Genomic DNA, 18,361 nt, shown 5'->3' on the forward strand with positions numbered 1-18,361 from the left:
TCATTGCTACTAGGCATTTTCTGTAGACAGAGTCAGGAAATATTTTTTTAATAGAAAAAATTCCCAATTCAAATGTAAGGTTGCAGGTTTTTGTTTTTGTTTTACTTCGGATAGGTATATCTTTCCTCTGTTTTCTCATGATGAAAATTTTTTTCCTTAACTACAGTAATGTAAATTACTTATTTTTATCTTAAATATATCTATTGCTGTTTTAAAATAATATGTCTACTACTAAAAATAAAACTTGAAGTTTTTTTTAACCTGAAGTAACTTTTGTCTCCTTGTCATTATACAATCAGCAGTTGAGTTCATTTGTTTCAGCTTTTTTTAATTTAATTTTTTCCTTCCTATTTAATAGATTTTTCTCAATTACATATAAAATACTGACATGGTTCCAATGTAAAAATTGTAACACAAGTTCATAATGCAATCCTATCTCTTCCTCTGCCATTTATGTTTCCTTTCTGATAAATAGTCATTATTATCGGATTTTTAAAATTATCCTTCCATTGTTTCTTTTTGAAAATACTATAAATAAATAGGTATATATTATATATACAGGTATATACATATATATGCTCTCCATATTCCCTCCAGTTTTGCACAAAGGTAGCATACAATAAAGACTATTGTGCTCCTTGCCTTTTTCCACCTGACAAAATACCCTGACAATCACTCACTAAATAGAGGTCAGACTAATCCCTTTTTACACCTGCGTAATACTCCGTTCTGTGACTGCACCACGATTGAGCCGATCAGGTCCCTCTTAGTGACTCTTTCCGTGCTTACGACTGTTTTGATGTTACTAACAAAGCTTCAACAAGTAGTCTTGTGTACACTTTACATTTTTTTGCCAGTGTACATCTGGAATATATTTCTAGAAGCGGTGCAGGCAGACTTCCTAAATATTACCATGCACCCGGCCACAGGGTTGGGTTTTTTGTTTGTTTTTTGGTTTGGTTTGTTTTTGCAACAACAGAAGAGACTGTTTCCCCACAACCAACGAGTGTGACCAAGCATTTCACTCTCTGTCATTATGATATGCAACAATTGTATCTTAATTTAGTTGTAATGCCAATTCTCTCATTTGAGCAACTTTAAATGTCTTTTGTGTTTCTTTCTCCGGGAACAGTTGCAGAACAGTAACTTTCCTTTTCTTTGAGAAGTCTGTGCCTTTACCGGCCGGGCTGGCTGCTGGAGCAGGACGACGCAGGGCGGAGCGGGTGGCGCGTGGCGGGTGGCGGGTGGCGGGTGGCGCGTGGCCCCGACGCCAGTGCCAGGCGGACGTGCGCCACGGGCTTGCGGGTGCTGGAGAGCTCGCCCAGGTAGCGGCCACCCTGCCGGCCTGAGTGCAGCTGGCGGGGGTCCCGCGGCTGCGGAGGTGCCCACGCCGCCCGCCCGCACGTGGCCCACAGGTGCGCCTCCGCCTCCCGGGCGCCCGCTCCTTGGCTCCGCCCCCGGGGCCCCGCGCATGCGCGTCCTCAGGCGGGTCGGCGGCCGGCTGGTGGCGCTCGGCGCCCGCCGCTCCGGCGACACGCCCAGGGCTGGCCCGGGTCCACCGCATGGTAGGTGCGTTTGCGGGACGCCCGCTGCTTCTGCTCTGCTCCCACTCCTTTTGTTCTCGGGTCGTTGGCCTTCCTCCATTTGGAATACTTTCTATTTTAGGGCTGTTGCATGAGTCAGGAGTCTCTAGGGACACAGAACAGGGACCAGAGGACAGGAGAGACGGCGGCTCAGGCTGCGGGGCTGCGGGCCCGCGGGGCGGGGGGCGTCGGGGCCGCCGTCCTCAGGCCGAAAGCCGCGGGCGGGACGCGGGGTCTCCGGGCTGTGTTCTGCAGGCACGGTTGCTTCTTGGAGAAACCTGTCGTTGCTCTCAAAGGCTTCAGCTGGTTGGCTGGGGCTGCCCACATTAGGGAGAATAATCTGCTTTACTAAACCTACGGAATTAAGTATTAATCGCGTCTGAACAGTGTCTTCACAGCAAGAAGACTGGTGCTTGACAAACAACTGAGCCCCGTTGTCTGGCCACACGGACACGTAAAATTAACTGTCACAAATACTAAGGATGTTTCCCCAAGTTGTCAGCTATCTTTTGACATTGTCTAGCTCAAATCTTATACGTAAGAAGCAAACATTCAAGTATTCGTTGAGTTAAATTGACATCTATTTACATATATTAGACATTTTTATAGAGCCTAAGATGTCCATCGTGAATTATTAAATCTTAGTCTTCTGTGAACTTCAGTTGAAATATTAATTTCTTTATGTGAGGGTTATGAATAAGTAATAGTTTGCATTAATTTTTTAATTGTAGGACTAAAGTTAAATGAAAACTTTTTACATATTCATAAAACACTGGCTATCTTTAAGAAGTATCTGTCACAAGATATTTCCACAAGAGGGAACATTATTTTATTTCTCAGATCTGTAGATATGTGGTTCTACGGTGAACGAAACATTTGAAAATCTGAAAATGTCTCACAAAATAGTCTCTGTGTACATTTTGTCTCCTCAGAATCACACGTAAGCCTCTTCCCCCCCCCAAGGAAATTTTTGTTGTTGTTTTCTTTTGTTTTTCCCCCTACTTTATGTTATACAAATGGCCCCCACTAGCATCTTATACACCCTGCCACTTGTCCCCAGCGATTGGTTCTGATCAAGACAGGATGACCAGTGTTCTTTCTTGGGACATAATTTGGGACTAGAGAAAACCAGTTTCATTTCCTCTCTACTATGCGTGATGTCATTGTCTGAGTCCATGCTCCCCACTGTGTTTCAGAGAGGCTGGTCAGCTGTGTAAAAGTCAGCAATGCCCACCTCAGGGAGAAACAGCCACTAGAAGGAGGGAGAAACTTGGCTCTATCCCAAGCCCTGGTTCCACCTGTTCCCAAGGTAGCCAGGTTTCCACCTGTACTTAATTTATTTAAGTTCCTTTTTGAATATGCTAGTATGAGTTCAGTTTCTGCCACTTGCAACCCAGAGAGCCCTAACCTGTGCAGGCGCCAGGAAGTTTTGCACTTTGTTTCAGAGGATTCATGGACTTTCTGAAGAAACCCATCTTTGGATTCTTGGCCATAGTCCTCAAACAGGAACTTCTGTTCAAAGATACCCTTCAATTCTTTGAACACATGTCTCTCTGCTATTTTTCCAGGACAACACTAATATCAAAAACTTTTTCACCTGGTCACTTTCATGTACTTGATCACATTCAGTTCTTATAAACCACAGTTCATCCTTGATCTATGCCTAAAGACACGAGGCTGGTCAGGTGAAATAATAATTTCTAAAGTGCTACAGCTAAACTAAACCTATTTCTGTCTCAAATCTAGAGTTCTTTCTCTTATACTAAAGTTGTTCATAAGCATGATTGACTGTTGGCTGTTTTTAATTATTGTTTTAAGTGACAACTTTGAAATTTGCCTTTAAAAAATAAATATAATTTAATTGAAACAGGAAAGTAATGTGCTGGTGGCAATATAAGAATGTAATAATGGAATCATGTATAAATGTAATTTAAAAAGAAAGTTTTAGATTGCTTATTAGCATATCAGCTCACTCCAATGTTTAAATAAATAAGCTGTGATGAATAGCAGTAGCCTTCTAAAGCTTGCTGAAATCAGAAAATCCTTAGCAGAAAGGAGCCATAGTAATGAAAGTGTCATTATAAGTAATTAGAAATGCCTGTCACACATCCACCTTCAAAGGTTGTATAAAATGACTAACACGAAACCCACCTGGATTAATCTTCCCCCTTCAGTTTCGGTTTAGTTTCTACAAGAATTGAGATATCTTGGGGAGAGTGAAACCCACAGAAACAAACCATGAGAACAAAGCCCAGGACTGTGTGGAAGGACTTGGTTTTTTTCCGAAATGCGAGCACGTGAATCAGCCCTTGCAAGTTTGCATTTCAGAAATAACTGAGACGGCAGGGGAACTCGTGCTCCGCATTGTCTTCGAGTGGAACAGCCTGCTCTTCGGAGTGCTGCTCCCGCCAGGCAGAGGAGCGAGTCCACAGCAAAGCTGAACAGGCCCGCGCCGGGCCCCGGCCATCCCCAGCCCCTCTCTGGTGAAACGAGATTTTCCTTTTGATCAGGCAATATCCACAAATGACAAATCAGAAAATTTTAAAGGGACGGAGTAAATAAAGACAACAGGAGGACTTCAGCTGAGCTGTGTCTTTATTGTATCTGCTGTCCTAGTTTCTGTCCTGCGAAGAGATTGCACAGCATCTACCTTCACTCGGTTTACAAAAGGCTTCTGTGCACCTTTGTGGCTGGAACACATACTCTCACTGTTCTCAGCAGAGTTTTTAGGTTGTTCAGCAGCTCTGTGATTTACAGGGCCCCCTGGGTGCTCTGGATCTGGTTAACTCCCGATTCCCTGACTCCAGGAATGAATATTTCTGGGCTAACAGATAGAATACTTGCCAGTTTAAAATTAGCTCCTCTTGAGTAGAATGCATTGTGATGTGACATCCTTTCAGCTAACCTTGCCTCCCCTGCTTCCCTCAGACTCCTAAGCAGTTGGCAGACAGAGCAGCCACGCGGAAGGCCCATCCTCTCCTTCCTGTGTCATCCCTCACTGAGCCTAATCAGCTGCTTTGAGCCCAGTGGGTGCCCCAGAAATGTTCTTGTTTGGCAGGCCAACTGTGGTCTCACAGAAGGTGGGACCATAGTGGCACCCAGTCTTCCCAGGAAATCCCCATTCTCTTCCCCACAACCAAGGACTGAGGCTTTGGAATTACCTAGCTGGAGGTGTTCTCTAGCCGCTTGCTCACCTCCTGCATCTCTGAGGCTGTCACAGGGCTAGTTGAAATGGGCCATGGGTTCAGAGTAAGTTTTAATAGAAGGTGGGTCAAGAAGATAGGCTGAGCAAGTCTGTGTGTCAAAAAAAAAAAGCATTAAAAAGCTAAGCATGAATTACGTGCCAGACATTTCCCATTCATGCATTCGCTTCAGCATCAATAATTATTTACCAGAGTGCATTATCATCTCCGTTTCACAGTCAAGAGAATTAAAGCGTAACTGATGTTGGTCCCATAAAGATAGACAATAAGGACTGTTGCATACTGTAAAACCTGTGCCCTGGTCTACAAGATCACTCTGCCTCTGAAGAAGTACTGGTACAAGACTCGCATTAGTATCCACTTCAAATGTTATGGCCAAGGTCTGGGAGGAAATAGAGCAGGGAAGGACTGTGGAAGGAGACGAAAAAGCTATATGATAGCTTAAATCCAGAGAGTGGCTCGAAACATCCTAGAAGGAAATTTGCAAAACAAATTGAGGAATAGATGATTGGCTTTAAGGATTCACATAAAAATGGGGGTATCTTTGGGGTGCAGTGATAATGAATGGGCATTTCGGTGCTGTGTGGGCAGGCAGAGTTGCTGGAAATGGGGTATTAAGGATGTCATCACTCTTGTATCCATCCAGGACCACATTCTGAATTGGTTGACAGCATTGGTTCACACACTTTATTTGGGTTTCTCACTCCTCCAGAGAAATGGTCAGCTGACCTTGGGCAATAAAGCATCACTATCTGCTAACAACACATTCTAGGGAACACTTGTGTGGCAGTCAAGAGCAGCTGCTGCTCGGAAAGAGATAACAGGTTTCCATCAATCACTCAGAGGAGGAAGGAATGTCTGGGGCTACAGTCCACGCTTTCAATCCTCTTGTCCAGAGTGGAGACTCTCATAGGGGAGGCTTAGGAGGAATTGGCAAAAGCATTGACATTTATCAATTTTCTTCCACTTTCTAGTTACTTTACATTCATTCCTCACAACAATCCTGAGATAAATGTTACTGCCCCATTTTGCAGAGGAAGGACCGGAGACGCAGAGAGGTTGAGGTAGCCAAATGCTCTTGGTTGTAAGTGTTTCAAACCTAGGCTGATGTGATTTCAAGATCAGCTCTTTGCATTATACCACAACTGACTCATTTGCATAATTTTTAATACCTAAATGATATATTGCCTTGGAGCCAGACAGTAGCAGCAGCAGTAGCAATTTTTATGAGATTTCCATGTGCTAAGCATTTTATGAAGATTGGCTCATTTAATAATCAAAACAACCAAATGCGGTAAATATTTTTTAGTATGCTTCAAGACATGAAGAACTTTGTCTTTCTTCCCCTGAAGGCTGGTGTGTGTGTGTGTATGTGTGGGTGTGTGTTGAAGGGATACAGATGACTGCTTGGGCTGGTGCTGATAGCAGTGGAGTGGATCTTATGAGATCTAGGCTCCAAGATTGAAAATTAAACAACAGGGGGATATCTTTTTATAAAAATTTGGGCTGCCAGTGAATCTGTGGAGCTTTTCTAACTTGGCATGTCTTTCTTGTCATGTAGGAAGGACAGTGATAGTCAGTTGGGTGTGTACATGATCATGATCTTGTTCATTTTTTCCCTACATTCTGGGCTGTGTTCATTAACCTAAGATTCTTATTACTACAGATTATGTCTTCTGGCATTATCTTAGACCAGTGTATAAGCTTTAGAATAAATATATTTCTGAGGGCCATTTTCTATAGAAACAGTACTCATTGAGCATACTCCTACAAGCTTTGACAGGCATATATGAGAAAACCCAGGGGTTTTGTGAAGCTTTTCCCTAGTTTGAGAGACGGTAGAGATTCCCATCGATGGAGATAATGCCTCTCATGTAGCCCAGCTCATCACTATAGTGGTCGCATTAGATCCCGTGCACAGTTAGGGCTCTGGCTGTCTTTCCCTTCCCGGTGTGTGACACTGAGAAAGCATCACTCTCTTTAGGTCACTTGTGTTTTTCTCAGCTAATGTAGCCGTAGATTTGCACTCAGTTGTGTCAGTTGTTACCCGTTTAAAACTACACTATAGGTCGTGTCCTAAACATACACCTGTCACTCTGCCCTAAATTTAGCATCTGCCTTCTGCTCAGAGATAGGAACTTTCCTGAAGGGACAGAGTCAATACCCCTCTGAGACTCGTTACAAAATTGACTTTTACTTCCATTCTCAGCTTGCCCTCAAAACACAGATGCTGTGCTTAAAAGTCTAATTGATCATTTTATTTCAATTGCACAGAAATGATGATGAAAAAGTAAGCAGACCTCAGGCCATTAGAGCTCAATATTGGCAAATAGCAATCGGCTTATCAATTATAATGAGAAACTCAAATCCCCACTGTTTCAATTGTCATGGTAATAAAGAAAAATGTACCCCCAAATGGTACAGTATCGACTACCAATTTAATTCTTATGAAACTATATCTAATGCAATGTTTATAATATTAGCATTGCCAATTACAGTAGAAACCTGCTGGCTCTAATAGCTAATAATTTATATGTATTCCCCTTCACCACAGTCCATAAGTTAAATGTGATATTTTTATATGCAATAGATTTCATTCCCCTTTCTACTATGTACTTTACATGAAACCATTTGCTGTTATCATTGGTGTAATTTAATAACTTCCTCCCCATCCCATTCTTTACATTTTACCAATGAAATGGCATTTGGGTCATTAGCAGTAAAAGAAGATCAGGAAATCCAAACTACTTAGAACAAAAGGCAAGAAAATGGGACTTTGATGACTCAGTTATCACATCTCTTTTGTATTTAATTCCTACTTCCAGTCAACAATTACTCATGTGCCTTGTACTGTGCATAGCAAAGAAAATTAAGTCAAGGAGTGCAGATAGAAACAGATGTGAAAACTGAGCACAATAAAAGGTCAACTGAGCACAATTATAAGGTGGTTGTTGGAATGCAGAGGAAAGAGGGATTGCTTTTGACTAAAGGATGCTGACAGGATTCATGGAGAAAGTAATAGAATATAGTTAAGAAACAAGAGAAACTTGAATACATCAGAAAATTCACCAGGGTGTAGAAATGCAGCAGTGTTTGGGAAATGGGTTGGGAGCTCCTGGTCACTGGGCCGGGTGGCCTGGGAGCTGAGCTAGCCGATGAATCTGGAGAGGAAGGTTTGGCAGCTTTTGAATGGTTTTAGATGCTGTGGTAGATTGCAAAAGCAGCCACAAACTCTTCTCTTCCCTTTATACACACCCCCTCCTTTTTAAAATAAACTATTTATTAGAACATTTTAGGTTTAGAGAAAAATTGTGCAAAAACTTCCAGGTTTCCCATATTCTCCCTTGACTCCTTTTCTCACACACACAGACACATGCATGTGCACACATAGTTTCTCCTATTATTAACATCTTGCATTAGTGTGGTATATGCGTTAAAATTGATGGACCAATGCTTAAATCTTACCTGAAGTCCATAGTTCACATTAAGGTTCACTCTGTGTGGTTTATTCTGTGCGTTTTGATAAATGGATATTATCACATGTTGACCATTGAGTATCGTACAGAACGTTTCAATGCTCTAAAATGCCCCGTGTGCCACTCACTCATTCCTCCGTGCTCATAAACCCCTGATATCCATTGATCTTTTACTGTTTCTGTAGCTTTGCCTTTTTAAGAATGTCATATATTAAAATCACACAGTATATAGCCTTTTCAGACAGGCTTCTTTCATTCAGCTGAATGCATTTAAGTTTCCTCCACGTATTTTCATGGTTTGATAGTTTATTTTTATCATTAAAAGCACTGCACTGTATGGATGTACCGTAGTTTGTTTATACATTCACCTATTGGAGGACACACTGTTTGCTTCCAGGATTTGGCAATATAATGTTGCTATACACATTCATGCATACCCCTTTCTAATGCCACTTTGCAGCTCCTCCCAGAAAGACATGATGTCTGCTTATCTCTTGAATCCAGGCTTGACCATTGACCAGTTTTGGACTGTGGCCATTAGGAAACAGGACAGACACACACTGGGACGTGCCTACTTGCCTGCTTCTTAGAACCGTGCTGTCTCCTGCATGATAAGACGTGAGGATTGATTGTCCTTGGCCGCCGTGGCTTACAGCTAGTGAGACCATCCGAAGTCATTCAGCCACAGGCTCATCTGCCAGCTGATTTCAGACATGTGAGAGATTGGCAGAGATTAGCAAAACTGGCTCAAACCAGAGGAGCCATTCAGCTGACATAAGAATCTTTTAATTAAATAAATGGTTGTATTTTTAATCACTACGTTTTTGGGGGGTGGTCTCTTGTATAGTGAAAGCTAACATACCAATGCCACGCTAAATAAGAACTTGTTTGTGTTTTATGATAAACAAGAAAAGTTAGACACTGGAAACAATAAGATTACTTAGGAAGCTATTGTCATTAGTCTATAGGAGAGATTACAAGGATCAAAATTTTTGGATGATCATCAGTAAAATGGCATTAAAGAGATTGTAGCAGAGAAGACTATGGAAAAAACATTTCTTCATTTCTTCATGGAGTTTAAAATAATGCATCATTCATAAATAGGAAAATCTGCAGAGATCAATGTACTGTATAAATAACAGTGTCGTTTTATTCAAGAAGAAACATGGAACTAAGATAAGAACATTTCCACTGGACTTGTTTAATTATATTGACCAGTTTTTTGCATACACATAGCTCCTTGGATTAGAGGACCTCTGCCCGTTTGGAAATAAACATTTCAAGGCAAGTACAAAGTATTATCTAAGAAAGTATCGACACAAGAAAACTTGAAATGCCTGCTTTGCTTTATCCCAGAGGCCAACCTTAGGACAAAATCAGAACATTGGAGTTTGCAAAGTGGCATAGAGAGAATTATAGTTAGAAAGTTACAGATACTTTGGGCAGGGACAGATTCATGGGACAGGCTCAGCCACAGGATGAGGGCGACCAGTAGTACAGGTGGGGCATGGAAGTAGAAGAGCATAGAGGGAGATGGCGAATGAGTGCCAGCATGCTAGAAAGGTGGCTTTTGAAATGTCAAGTCCAACAAGGACAAATGTGTTGTGCTGGCCAGGACTCTGAGCCTGGCCACAGAGAAACTTGTAGACAGATAACAGGCAGATAAATGGAATTGTGTTGGTGATCAGGTGACCTAGTGACTGAAAGCCCACCCACTGGGTCACTGGATCAGATACTGGGTCTGAGAGAATAGCTTAATCCTAAATCCCACATGGCCTAAAATGCCTTCCTCCATGTATGCATGCACATGGGCACCTGCTTCTATTAAGTAGCCTCAGTGTCAGAGAAGGTCTCTGTGATGGGTGACTGTAGATTCTAAAATGTTCCCCACTCCCCACAGAGAAACCTCTTATCCTGTACCCTGCCCTCTTCCCTTTCACACATCACTTCTGGTACATTTTTTAAACTTTATCATTGAAAGTGTTACAGATGTCCCCCTTCCCCCCCCCATTGACCCCCTCCACCCTGCATCCGCCCCACCCCAGGCCTTCTCCACACTATTGTCTCTGTCCATGGGTTATGCATATTCTGTTACATTTAAAAAAATAATTTGTTTATTTTCTCCATCACATTGTCCCCAAGAGAATATAGTATCCATGAAAGTAGGGGCAAGATCCTTTGGTGTATTCTCAGGGCCTAACAGAGTACTTGGTCTTAGGCATGCAATAAATATTTTTGAATTATTGAGTAAATGGAAGAATAGTAAGTTAATGAATAAGTGGGTTGAGTCCAAGTGTGGCAGGGCATGGAGTTCTGTCCTGCCTTAGTCATGAGGGGTCAGGTCCTGCGGGCCTTGCAAGCGCACATAGAGGCAGCATTTACAAATCATGTATGATGAATTAAGGAAAACAGAGTCAGGGGCAGTTATGATAGTGAACAAGTAATGATAAACTTCTCACCAATTTTATTGATAATACACATTATGTGAAAAGGTGTGTGTGGAGGGCTATGCCTCAGATTGGATAAAATGCAGTGCTATCAACTTCATGATAATTGTCTTAGTTAATTATTATTAACCAAAGGTTGAAAATGGAGAGAGAATTGAGATAGAAATCAGGTACCCAGCTGAGACTCCTATTGTCCTATGCAATATCCATTTTCCTGTCCTCCCTAGTGATTAATCCCTAAGTTTTTCCTTGGGCTCATTGCCTCTCATAATTGAAGACTACATTCCCCAGATTTCCCAGCTACCCTTATAGTGAGATGTAGTCATACTGGGTTCTGACCAGTGAAACCTGGATGGACGTGTTGTGAGGACTTCAGCAAGTATTGCTTAAAAAGAGCTGACTCCGTTGGGAAGGCACTCATTTTTAGTAGTAGTCTGCACTTCTCCATGTAATCTTCAGCTAGGAGGTGATGGTTAGAAACCCTGGGAATCCAGCAGTCCTCTTGGAACACAGACTGATATGGAGGAAGGAAGCCATGAGCTAAGATAGTGAGGAAGAAAGATAGGAGCCTGGTCCCTAATGATTTCACAGAGTCACCCTGGCAGCTCGAGTCTGCCCATCTCCAGATAGGAGCGTAAGTGAAATACAACTTCTCTCCCGTTGCTGCTGTTACTGTTGGTATGTGCAGCTGGACCTGATCCTAACTAACATACCTGGCTTCAAGAATTATAGCAAATAGATTATTAATGGCAAAAATACTGAATTTACATTCAGAAAACATGAGTTTCTGTTGCAGGTTTTCCTGACATCGTTGTCACAATTGGGAAAATAATTTAATCTTTCTGAGAATCTGTTCCTTCACTTTAAAATTTGGGAAAGCAATACATGCTTGTAAAGGCATTGTGAGAATTAAGTGTAAAAGTGTATAAGATGTTTTAGATACTTTAGAGTATTAACAGGAATTTTGAATAAAAAAGGAGTCCTCGATTCTGGTGGCCTATTTCAACATTCCTAAGAAGCAATGAATCAGTGCCCCATCATACCATTTAATTGACAATTAGAAACCACCTACTCTGTGCAAATCAGAATTGGATGCTCTGCTAAAAATACATAAATTATCTTCCAGACACCAATCACCTCTCATCTAAATAGAAAGGAGAAAAAACTTTAAACAACTATAACCCAGTCATGAATTACCACCCCTCACTAACAGAGTAAATAATGCCAGTGACAAAAATTAATTTTGGTTTCTATCCACCACAAATCTATCTCTGGCTAGCCCTTATCAAACCTTAGAATAAATGACTGGGACAGACCAAGAATCTGCTGGCTATTTTCTAACAATTCTCATGCAGGAAACTTTGCAACCACAATTTAGAGTGAATTTGGCGAAATTCCACATTTCAACCTCAGGCTCCCCTAGAGCAGCACATGGATAAAATATTTTGTTGGTAATATTTAGAAAAACACAGCTGGAGATTAAGAAGAGAAAAAAGGAGGTAATATGGATGGCAGAGTGTAAAATGCTGTTTTTGCAGTGCATCCTTGCAAGAAATAAAGTAGATGGACAAGGGATAAATAGTGCCAAAACCTTAGAGCTACACTTCTGCATTTTGTGGAGAAGAAAAATGAGAGGTGTGTCGAGAAGTTACTAACACACTGTGGTCATCAGTAGTGATGTTTGCAAGTGTTTCTGGCTTCCCACCTTCTGGGCTCATGGAATACTGTGCTTTTGGCCCCTTTGTGGATGGGTATGAGTTAGGGAAGAAGATATAGATCACTTCCAAGCCTCAGTGTTCGGTTATTGGTGCCAGACCTCCCAGCACTCTCTCTTCTTTTGCTAGGGTGACCAGCAGTGTTTTTATTTTAAAATACATATCTTTATTGATTTCAGAGAGAGAGGAAGGGAGAGAGAGAGTTGAAACATCAGTGATGAGTCGTCATTGATCGGCTCCCTCCTGCACGCCCCTAACTGGGGACCGAGCCCTCAACCTGGGCCCTCACCGCAGATCGAACTGTGATCTTCTGGATCCTAGGTCGATGCTCAACTGCTGAGCCATGCCCGGCCAGACAGCCAGCAGTATTTTTAGATGGTGGTTGCTTCACCAGACTGGGTTCTGAAGGGTGAGGTGAAAGGCACAAAACCCCAGCTGATCCACATAGGTCTATGGAATGAGCAAGTCATATATTTGGATGTGTGTGTTTTTCTGTTGCTGAGATATTTTGGATTTCTTTGTTACTGCAACATAATCTAGCCTTTCCTGACTAATCTATAGAATACTAGAAAGTTTGCCATGATGTACCATGGAGAGGCCATAGGTGGAGCTAGGGCTATCAACTTTATAAGTAATGAAGGAAATAGAAAAAATATAACTGGTTGTCAGTAGAGATTTGCACCATTAGTTATGTGAAGCTAAGTAGGTTTAAAATATGATAGAAAATTTATGACAAACTGTTTACTGACTTTTCAGATGAATGGGTTATATAGGGAGGTTGTATTCTTTTTTATTATTATCATTGATTTCAGAGAGAGGAAGGGAGAGGGAGGAAGAGAGAAACATCAGTGATGAGAGTCATTGGTCGGCTGCCTCCTGCACGCCCCCGACTGGGGATCGAGCCCGCAACCCGGCCGTGAGTCCTGGTGGGGAATGGAACCGTGACCTCCTGGTTCATGGGTCGATCCTCGACCACTGAGCCACGCTGTGCCCTGTGGGAGGCTGTATCCTTTAGGCAAATCATGAGGCTGGGGAAGATTGTTAAATTGCTCTGTACCTAAGGAAAAATGAAAGAAAAATTACAGCAAGACCTGAGGGTAGGAGTGGTGGGGAGAACTGAAGACAAGAGCTGGAAAAACAATTCCAGGAGGGAGGGAGGGATGATGTGAGTAGATGAATTAGAGCTTTGGAGGCAGAGCAGAGATATCTGATGGAGGATTATATTAAGTGGTTTTGCCTGGCATGCAAATACAACTCTCCTTTTCCCCACAGAATTTTTACTTTTCCCCCTCAAAGCAAATTTAATTTCACCAAGTCTTAAAGCGACTGTAGGTTATACTGAAGTAATAATTCCTTCTTTAAGCAAGGTGTGGGGTAAGACTCTTAAGTTTCTGTGGAGCCCAGACCTAATTGAAATCGGGGTAAACAAACAATGTATCCCTGTCTCGAGCATCCACATTACTCTGTGCTTCCGGAACTGCACTGAGACTTTTCGAGGTTGCAAAAAATGAGCCAGGAGACTTATAACTACAGAGGTTGTCAAAGCGGCGGGAGAAGAATTTATAACTACCCTTTTTATAGTTTTCAAATACACTTTTCGGAAAACTTCGGTTGTCTCCCATTCTAAGTCAGTATTATTTTTTTAATGCAGCAGCGATCTCGCTCTCAGTAAAAACTTGGATAAACAGCGTTGGTTTTCGAACCAGTGGCAGCTTCAGGGTAAGGAGGAGACTAAGACAGGGGAGCTCTCAGCTTCCGTCATCCCTCCCATTCCATCAGAGTGCTTTTGCTTTTATGTATTTTATATAATTACAGATAAAAATTCATAGTTTTTTAAAAAAGAGGTTTAAAAGTTCAGTTCTTTTGGGGAAGTTTGAATACTTCTGCGTGCATTCTCTCTACTAGATAAAACATAATAATATACAATGACACCCCAGTTTCAAATACTTGTCTGCCTGGTCTCTTCTGAAAAATCTACCTTGTAAGTTTTTTCTGTACCTTTTCTCCCAGTCTACTCTACTCTGCCCGTCGTGAAGCTCCCTGGTACATTGTATTCTCAAGACAACTGCAAATCGGCCACGCTGACCTTTGTGCTCAGGACATCTGCGGCATTGATCTTGACTTGTGCCTCCCTCTCTATGTTCTACTAGCAATTTTTATTTCTTGTTTTGATTTTAGACTTTTATTCCAAGCTTGGCATTCTCTCGTGTGGCTCTGACTCCTTCAGCCTTTTGAGTGGTCAGTGAATTTCTCAAGTCAAGTACCACAACTTCAGATACCTCATCTTCGATTATAGAAACAAACAAAATCAAAATGTGATCTTAAAGCTTTAAAGCAGAAATAAATTATCAGTCGGTTCATACCTGTGTTTTATGGCTTAAGTTAGAGCTCTGAGAAGGGATTGTACTGTATTTGAATTATAAACAGTCCCCATGCCAGGGCAACTCTGCCAGGAGAAACAGCAGTGCAGGGACAGATCTTCTAAGAGAGCATCGGTAAAGCAGGCTGCCAATTTTTATTCTTTAGTCAACCTGTCATAGGGAACTTTCTCATGTAACCAAAAATGTGGGTCGAGAGAGAAATGCGTGCATCGGGCTTAAGTGCACTATGAGGCTCAATCACCTGCATATTCAGGTTTCTTGTGCCATTAGGAGGTGCTCAAGCCCAATCTCATCTATACCCCTCCATTAAATAATGGGCTGCTGCTTCCCATGCCCAGAAATGTAAGGCGGGTAAAAGTTTCTGGTCACTTCTCCTATGGTGACTGACTTCTTCACTCTCTACCAGGACCGGCCAAAATCCAGAGCTATATCTCAGATGGAGAGTGGCTACTGAAGAGAGCATTCTACTGCCCAAAACTCTGAAACAGTCAAATGGATGTCGTGTTAGGTTCCATTTAGCAAGCCAGTAGCCTACAGGAAGTTTAAGCACCATTAGATCAGCGGGGTGTTAAGGCTGACGTGAGAGAGCACTTGAAATGCCGCCTAGGACAGCTGGGAGGCCTTCTCTAGGCAGCATTTATAGCTGGAGCTTCCCCTGCTGCTCTGTGTGGCATGCAGGGATCCCTTTTTCTAGGACCTGTGAGTGCAATAAACTTTGTTTTCTTTGTGTCAAAAAAAAAGTGTACAGGTTACTTGGTAAATGGTTAGAGCACCACATGCAAATATGATTTACGTTGCAGCCAAAATCAAAGAGGCCCACTACATAGTGAACGTTTTCCCTGGGGTTGGTAGGACAAAGTACCGCAGTTGTCATTCCTTTGAAGGCTATAACATGCCTGAAAACTAGACATACGGAAACTTTGTTGAACTGGCATGTCTTTGAAATTTCTTGGGATTTATATCCCATTATCTCGCATTCATTTTTCTCCCCAAGATATTATATGCATCATGCCAGGTCCAAGATGCATGATGTCTTTCATGCAGTGGACAGTGTAACGTTCTGTGGAAATGTGAGATGATCAGTATTCCTGTGCACTTAATTATGATAGAGAACCAGGAAGGTAATATAGAGGGAACTAAGATTGTAAAAATCTGCTCCACTAGGTGAAAGAAAATTGATTCTGGTCGTCTTGGTTTATTATTATTATTATAAAAATAATTTGCCATCTCAAAAGCTTCATGTCGGTCACAAGGGCACCAGTTACATCTGGTAAGCCTTCTCCATTTGAAGTTACCACCTGATCTGTTGAGATATCCAGTGTCACTCTCTAAAGCCCATCTAAATCTTTCAGTGATGAAACAGGGAAGGAATAGCACCTGTATCAGTTTCCTTGGGCTGCTGTAACAAAGTACCATGAGTTGGGTGGCTACAAACAACAGAAGATTATCACATCACGGTCTTGGAGGCTGGAAGTCCAAAATTAAGATATTGGCAAAGCCATGCATCCTCTGAAATCTGTAGAGGGAAATCTTTGCCTTTTCCTACCTCTCAGTGGTGGCCGTCAATCTTTGACTCTCCTTAGCTTGCCGCTGAATCACTCCAGTCTCTGTCTACATTGTCACACGGTGCTCCACCTAAGTGTCTGTGTCTTAACATGGGATCCTCTTCTCTGTCTCTCTCCTCTTCTGACAAGGACACCAGTCATCTTGGATTAAGGACCCACCCTATACCAGTTCATCTTAATTTAACTAATTATATCTGCAACAACTTTATGTCCAAACAAGGTCACATTCTGAGGTACAGGGTGTTGAGACATTAACATGTCGTTTGGGGGGGGCACAGTGTAACCCATAACACCATCCTTATATCTTCTCAAGACTTTGATGTTGGTAGTCATTTCTGAAATTTCCCTAAGAATTCAGTAATGTGTTTTGTGAATACGGATTACCTCAGCGGCTTCAAATATGTTCTGTCTTAATAGCCTTCATTCTATTGGTCTTGGAGCTGTTAGTGACAGTTTATGTCACTAACTCTCTAAAGCCCATCTAAATTTATATACCAGTTATGTGCTCAGAAACATGGAAAAATAACCTCAGAGTGTATCTGCAAATTCACTTAGCCAATTCTGATATGGACTCAGGCTGAAATTGTATTTATCACCTGACCGCATGCCCTGAGCCCTCAGTCTGACCTGTCTCACAGTGGTGTTCTGACACCCAGAACCATCTCTTGAGCATTGATTGCCCTTTCCTAGTGCCCGGTAACTCTGGACCTTTGGGGCAAGGCCATAAAGAAACTTCATATTACATACTGTGACAATGTCAAAGGGACACGTTATCTCTTGATTCAAAGCTCTCTAGCCCAATTAGTCTAGGTAAAACAGGCCTGGGAATTGGGTGAGAGGCAATGACACTTCATTACAATGATAGGAATTGAAGTTAAATGTACTGTAAGTTTGCAGCCTTGGGAACTTGCTCAGTCTTTCCCTGCCTGTACACATTCCTAGGATAGGGGAGAGCGCAAAGAGCCTCAGGTTGCCCAGGTCCAGCTCACAGGTCAACTGGCGATCACATCCTCTCAATGACCCCCTGTAACGTGTACATCGGCAAGACCTATAGTTTGATAGCTTTTGTTTGTTTTTACAAAAATTTATATGACAATAGTCTTCTCCCCTGATATTTGAGGCCACTGCCAATGATCCCTAATTATCAAAGCATCTTGATTAACAAATGGACTTGATTTCCATTACAGTGGCCATGCCTGTTGATTCAGTGCTGTCATTTGTTGTCTTTCTACCAGAACCAGGAAGGGGGAGAGAGACAAAGAGGTATCAAAGAACTGGCTTCCCTGATTGTGGGAGCTGGAAAGGCCGCCAGGCTAGCCTCTCAAGCAGAAGCTAACTGCAGCCCATAGATGGAATTTCTTCTAACTCAGCGACAGTGCAGTTTTGCTTTTTTAAAAAAATATTTTCCAATTTCATTGAGAAAATTGGCATACATCACTGTATAAGTTTAAGGCATACAGTAGGGTGGTTTGATTTACATATATTGTTAAATTGTTACCACAACTGGTTCAGCTAACATCCATCATCTCACGTAGATACATTATCAAGAAAAAAGAAAAAAAATTACATTGTAATGAGAATTCTTAGGATTAACTTTTAATTTTCCTGTGTGTCATACAGCAGTGTTATCTATAGTCATTATATGGTACAGGATATCCCTATTACTTATTTTTCTTATAACTAGAAGTTTGTGCCTTTTGATGACCTACCTTCATTTCCCCCTCCCCTTACTCTCCTTCTCTGGGAACCAACCACAAACCTGATCTCTTTTTTTATGAGGTTTTGTTTTGTTTTAATTTCCACATATAAGTGAGATCATACAGTATTTGTCTTTCTCTTTCTGACTTATTTCATTTAGCATAATGCTTTTAAGGTCCATCTATGTTGTTGCAAATGGTAGGAATTCCTCATTTTTTTTATGGCTGAATAACATTCTATTGCATGTATGTTAGCAGAACTTCTTTATTTATTCATTCACTGATGGACACTTA

Source organism: Miniopterus natalensis, chromosome 6 (assembly GCF_054644295.1).
Source record: "Miniopterus natalensis isolate mMinNat1 chromosome 6, mMinNat1.hap1, whole genome shotgun sequence".
Classification (NCBI taxonomy): Eukaryota; Metazoa; Chordata; class Mammalia; order Chiroptera; family Miniopteridae; genus Miniopterus; species Miniopterus natalensis.